The sequence below is a fragment of the Chenopodium album genome, chromosome 1, assembly GCF_948465745.1.
Source record: "Chenopodium album chromosome 1, dcCheAlbu1.1, whole genome shotgun sequence".
Lineage (NCBI taxonomy): Eukaryota > Viridiplantae > Streptophyta > Magnoliopsida > Caryophyllales > Amaranthaceae > Chenopodium > Chenopodium album.
Window position 1 is genome coordinate 5,548,209 of NC_137834.1, and position 5,508 is coordinate 5,553,716.

Sequence of the window (5,508 nt, forward strand, 5' to 3'; positions counted from 1 at the left end):
ATACGATTAATTTATTTTTTGATATATTTTACTATAATGTGACGAAGCTAACTGTTTTATAGGTGTATGAAATTTGTGGATTAGTGATATAACCAAGGGTATTTTGGTCAATAAAATTGACTAGGATTTTTGCCAAGTTTATAATAACGAGTCCAAAAGACGCGTTTAGAAGAGTTTGCGAGTTATTGGATTGACTGACTCAATCCACGGGGTAGTGTAACGGAAACTTAATGATGATGGTGAGGTTGAGGTTTACTTAAGAGTTGTGGAAATTTTAGGAACTTTTTGTTTTGTACTTGTTGTATGGATTTGATTGGTATGAGTAAATTACCTTTGCCATTCCTTTGTCAATTGTCATGTTACTACTCTCTCTCTTATCTCTTTTTTAAGGCCGTAATTTAATGAATTGTTAGATACAGTTTGTTCTCACCGTGTAAAATTTATGTTATGATGTATAATGATTTCTAAAAATGAAATCACAAAATATATTTATAGGTTATTAGTAATGTCTTCATTGTATTAGCTAATCCAAAATTAATATTACAAATTTAGCACCTTTTTTAACTTAGAAAATATATTTTGTCATCACCATAATGTTACAAGTGTGTGCTGGACTAGGTTATGCTCATTTTATTTGCTTGTCAAAATAAAATTGCTTGAATTTAGGTGTTATGGTATAAACTTTTTTAACACATAAGCTTTTGATCAAATTGATCATTTATAGTGGGTAATCAAAAGGAAAATTAGAAGCTGTGTTTTATCTAGCCTCTATTCACTCTCTAAAACCCTAGCCTTCATTGTTGAATTTTGGAGGGGCTTCCATCGATTTTTATTGGTGGAAAGCTCCAATTGTTTGTTTTTGTGTACTTTTTCTATTGTTTTAGGTTTATAATAATTCTTCCTCTTCTAGGAGGAATATTTCTCCCTCGAAAGACAGGGTTTTTTTTCCTCTTTAGGAGGATTTGGCTCCTTCGAAAGACCGGGTTTTTCTTCTCTCTTTTGAGGAAGGATTTTCTTTTTTATTCTATGGATTGTTATAGAGTTGTTTCATGGGTAAAATTTTGTACGGGATCGAAAAAGAGGTTAATATTTCGATTACAATCTAGCGAATCAGACGGAAATTTTCTGCACGGCTACAACATATCGATAGACCCCCTCGCCGATGAAGGCTGTAAATCACAGCGATATGAAAGAGGGTATGAATAGTGTACGATTTGCAATAACGGATGTTGTATGACTTTATTTATGAATCAATTTTATTTCCAAAAAAAAAAAAAAAGGATCATTTATAGTCGTATATATCCAATTTGTATGGTCTATATTAATCTATATCTATGTCTTCTATACGTATATTAAAAAGAGTTTCTAAAACAAAATTTGTGCCGCATGTCACCTTTAAACACTATAATGTATCATGCTTATTCCAAGACTTGAACTCGAGACCAACAAGTATTAAATTACAAGTCTTACCATCTTAGCTATTCATTCATTATGTTTTTATCTAACAAAATTATACTTTAGTTGGATAAGATATAATTAGTGTTTACTAATCTTTTTTCAAGGCATGAAATTTCAAAATATTTATCAAAACACTAAGAAAAGACAGTCAAACATAATTAAACTAAATAAGTACAAACTAGCATCTTGGAGCATTGCTCAGGCTACACACTAGTTTGATATAAGTCTACTACAAATAAATTTAATTTGTTCTTATCAAACATAAGTATCAGTAAAATAAGAATGAGTGTGAATCCGACTCACCTACATTTAATATTTTTTTTAAACTTTAACTTGCATTGTAAATGTGGGTGCAGAAGATCATCCTTGTGCGACATAAACGTTCTCCTTTGCTCAAGTGTGTGGGGTTAAGTGACGTTGAGAACATTAACACCCCTACCCCTTTTGTGTTTTGTCACAAAAAAAGAATACACTTTGTAAATAACAGCAACTTTTATCCCTTTTATCTTTGGTGTGAAAAATATGACTAGTACATGTACAATGTTATTTACTCTTTTTCTCTCATAATAATAATGGCAAAACATGCTTTGTAAATACAACAGTAATAAAAAGAGTCAATCAGATATGACTAACTAAGTAATTAGTGCATGAAATTATGAGAGGAATAAGCTGAATGAGGCCTTCTTGTGGGTAGGCTCCCTTCCACTTCTCTCGGAGAATATTCTGTTAAATCATAATAAATGGTGCAATTCTTGTTCTTAGAAGAGAGGTATAATCGTACCATGCATATAGTATAAAGATATGACGTTGGCATATAAAGCTATATATCCGAGTTGTTGCAATGAACATTGAAGCGTTACAATGCGAGTTATTATACAATTTATCTAATACCAGGCCCGTAGAAGGCCATGTGCAAGGTGCCCCTTAGCACAGGGCCCCCAATTTAAAAGGGCCCATTTTTTTCCAATTATTATTAAAAAAAAAAAAAAAAAAAACACAAATATCTTGTTTATTCCGCCACAAACAGCAAAGAGGAAGGAGAACTGGAGAACAGGAGAAGCAATCAAGCAACCACGATTCACGCATTCAACATTTCAACTTTCCCAATTCCCATTCAATCAATTCAACCTTCCATATTAATTTCTCCATGTTTCCAATTTCCTCCATAATTACATCAATCAACTTCTATGGAAAATTGTATTGCATATTTTCCCATTCAAGGAATTTCAACGGAAAAAAAAATAAACTCATTCAAGAAAACAATTTCAATATTCCGAATTTCTTGTATTCAAACGGTAATTATTTTCCCCTATATATGGGTTATCTTCCATTCAATCATCTTCATCCTGTCATCCATCTAATCCCAATTGATACAATTATACTTTATACAAAATCAAAAACGAATTGAAGGGTTGAAGCAATTTTTTTTTTGCTTTTGAGGGGAATGAATTGAAGCAATTGAAGTCATCGATTTTAGGTAAATTTTTTATTTTTGTTTTTAATTATTTCTGGGTTTGATAATTTCAATTGAAGCAATTTTTAGTTCATTTTTTTTTTGATATTTCGGCCCTGCTAACTGCTGTGAATGAATCGTGTGTTGTGGTAAATTTCTGATTTTTGTTTTTAATTAATTCTGGGTTTGATAATTTCAATTGAAGCAATTTTTAGTTCAATTTTTTTTTTTATATTTCGGCCCTGCTGACTGCTGTGAATGAATTGTGTTGTGGTAAATTTCTGATTTTTGTTTTTAATTAATTCTGGGTTTGATAATTTCAATTCTCAATTGAAGCAATTTTTAGTTCATTTTTTTTTTTTGATATTTCGGCACCTTCAGTTTCAATCATGGAATGCAGTCTGCAGAAGCCCACAAATCAGATCAACAGACCACGATTTGGAATTTGCTCATTACTTTGATTCAAGGCTCAAACATATTAACTGAGCGGCTGAAAATTTAAGCACACAAGGTTAACTTTAGGCTTTAGCAATCGATAGTATGGTTTATTTTACAGATTTTGCCTCTCCAACTGACTGCTGTGAATCAGTTAATGAATTGTGTGCTGTGAATGAATTGTGTGCTGTGAATGAATTGTGTGCCGTGAATCGGTGAATGAATGAATCTTCATTGTTATTTTTGATTTATTTGTTTTTAATGTCAATTGAAGCAATTTTTAATTTTTGATTTTGTTTATACTCTTCTGTATCTAACGCAATTTTATTTTTTGATTTTTGAAGGTCCAAATTGGTCGTATTCTTTTGAACAAAGATTGAGAATCAAAGTTATCGAGTAATTCGCCAATTTGTCCAATTGAATGAAATAAAGCTTCTGCTTTCCAGGTTTTTTCAATCCATATATATGATACTGTAATTTTTGTTTTTTTTTTTGCGATTTTGAGATTATGCCTCCTAGTAAGTATGAATCTGGGTCTCAAAAGCGTAACAAAAAGAGAAAATTGGAAGGGCCCCTTTTTCGATTTGGAACAGGGCCCCCAAAATCAATGCTACGGCCCTGCAAACGGTAATTATTTTCCCCTATATATGGGTTATCTTCCATTCAATCATCTTCATCCTGTCATCCATCTAATCCCAATTGATACAATTATACTTTATACAAAATCAAAAACGAATTGAAGGGTTGAAGCAATTTTTTTTTTGCTTTTGAGGGGAATGAATTGAAGCAATTGAAGTCATCGATTTTAGGTAAATTTTTTATTTTTGTTTTTAATTATTTCTGGGTTTGATAATTTCAATTGAAGCAATTTTTAGTTCATTTTTTTTTTGATATTTCGGCCCTGCTAACTGCTGTGAATGAATCGTGTGTTGTGGTAAATTTCTGATTTTTGTTTTTAATTAATTCTGGGTTTGATAATTTCAATTGAAGCAATTTTTAGTTCAATTTTTTTTTTTATATTTCGGCCCTGCTGACTGCTGTGAATGAATTGTGTTGTGGTAAATTTCTGATTTTTGTTTTTAATTAATTCTGGGTTTGATAATTTCAATTCTCAATTGAAGCAATTTTTAGTTCATTTTTTTTTTTTTGATATTTCGGCACCTTCAGTTTCAATCATGGACTGCAGTCTGCAGAAGCCCACAAATCAGATCAACAGACCACAATTTGGAATTTGCTCATTACTTTGATTCAAGGCTCAAACATATTAACTGAGCGGCTGAAAATTTAAGCACACAAGGTTAACTTTAGGCTTTAGCAATCGATAGTATGGTTTATTTTACAGATTTTGCCTCTCCAACTGACTGCTGTGAATCAGTTAATGAATTGTGTGCTGTGAATGAATTGTGTGCTGTGAATGAATTGTGTGCCGTGAATCGGTGAATGAATGAATCTTCATTGTTATTTTTGATTTATTTGTTTTTAATGTCAATTGAAGCAATTTTTAATTTTTGATTTTGTTTATACTCTTCTGTATCTAACGCAATTTTATTTTTTGATTTTTGAAGGTCCAAATTGGTCGTATTCTTTTGAACAAAGATTGAGAATCAAAGTTATCGAGTAATTCGCCAATTTGTCCAATTGAATGAAATAAAGCTTCTGCTTTCCAGGTTTTTTCAATCCATATATATGATACTGTAATTTTTGTTTTTTTTTTTGCGATTTTGAGATTATGCCTCCTAGAAAGTATGAATCTGGGTCTCAAAAGCGTAACAAAAAGAGAAAATTGGAAGGGCCCCTTTTTCGATTTGGAACAGGGCCCCCAAAATCAATGCTACGGCCCTGTCTAATACGAATGCATGAATCTAATTAGAGATATCGGAAATGTAGAAGATAGCATCTTAAATCGTATAAAGACCATGAATGAGAACCTCCTCTTTGAAATTATTGGAAAATACCATCCAGAAGATCTAATCTAATTTGAACTTATTAGACCATTTAAATTTTAGTTTAGTTTTTAAATAGTTAAAGAACTTTATTACAGAGTATTGTGTATTAGAACTAATTTAGCCGGCCTTATTCCAAGCTCACATTTGTTTGCATTAGAACTTGGAAGTTTAATACCTATCTTTTAAAAAAGTATGTATGAGAATACACATACACTT

General features: G+C 31.4%; 1 long non-coding RNA gene across 4 annotated transcripts; it reads left to right on the forward strand.

Moving 5' to 3' along the window:
• Positions 1 to 2,349: 2,349 nt before the first annotated feature.
• Positions 2,350 to 5,052, forward strand: LOC145639214 (uncharacterized). 4 transcript variants are annotated; one of them, XR_014114862.1, is made up of 3 exons: positions 2,350 to 2,935; positions 3,293 to 3,422; positions 3,691 to 5,052. It is a non-coding gene; the product is annotated as an uncharacterized LOC145639214 (long non-coding RNA). The 4 variants fall into 4 exon arrangements; XR_014114869.1 differs by lacking the exon at positions 3,293 to 3,422 and having other exon boundaries at positions 3,691 to 4,643; positions 4,912 to 5,052; XR_014114866.1 differs by lacking the exon at positions 3,293 to 3,422 and having other exon boundaries at positions 3,691 to 4,155; positions 4,912 to 5,052.
• Positions 5,053 to 5,508: the final 456 nt, after the last annotated feature.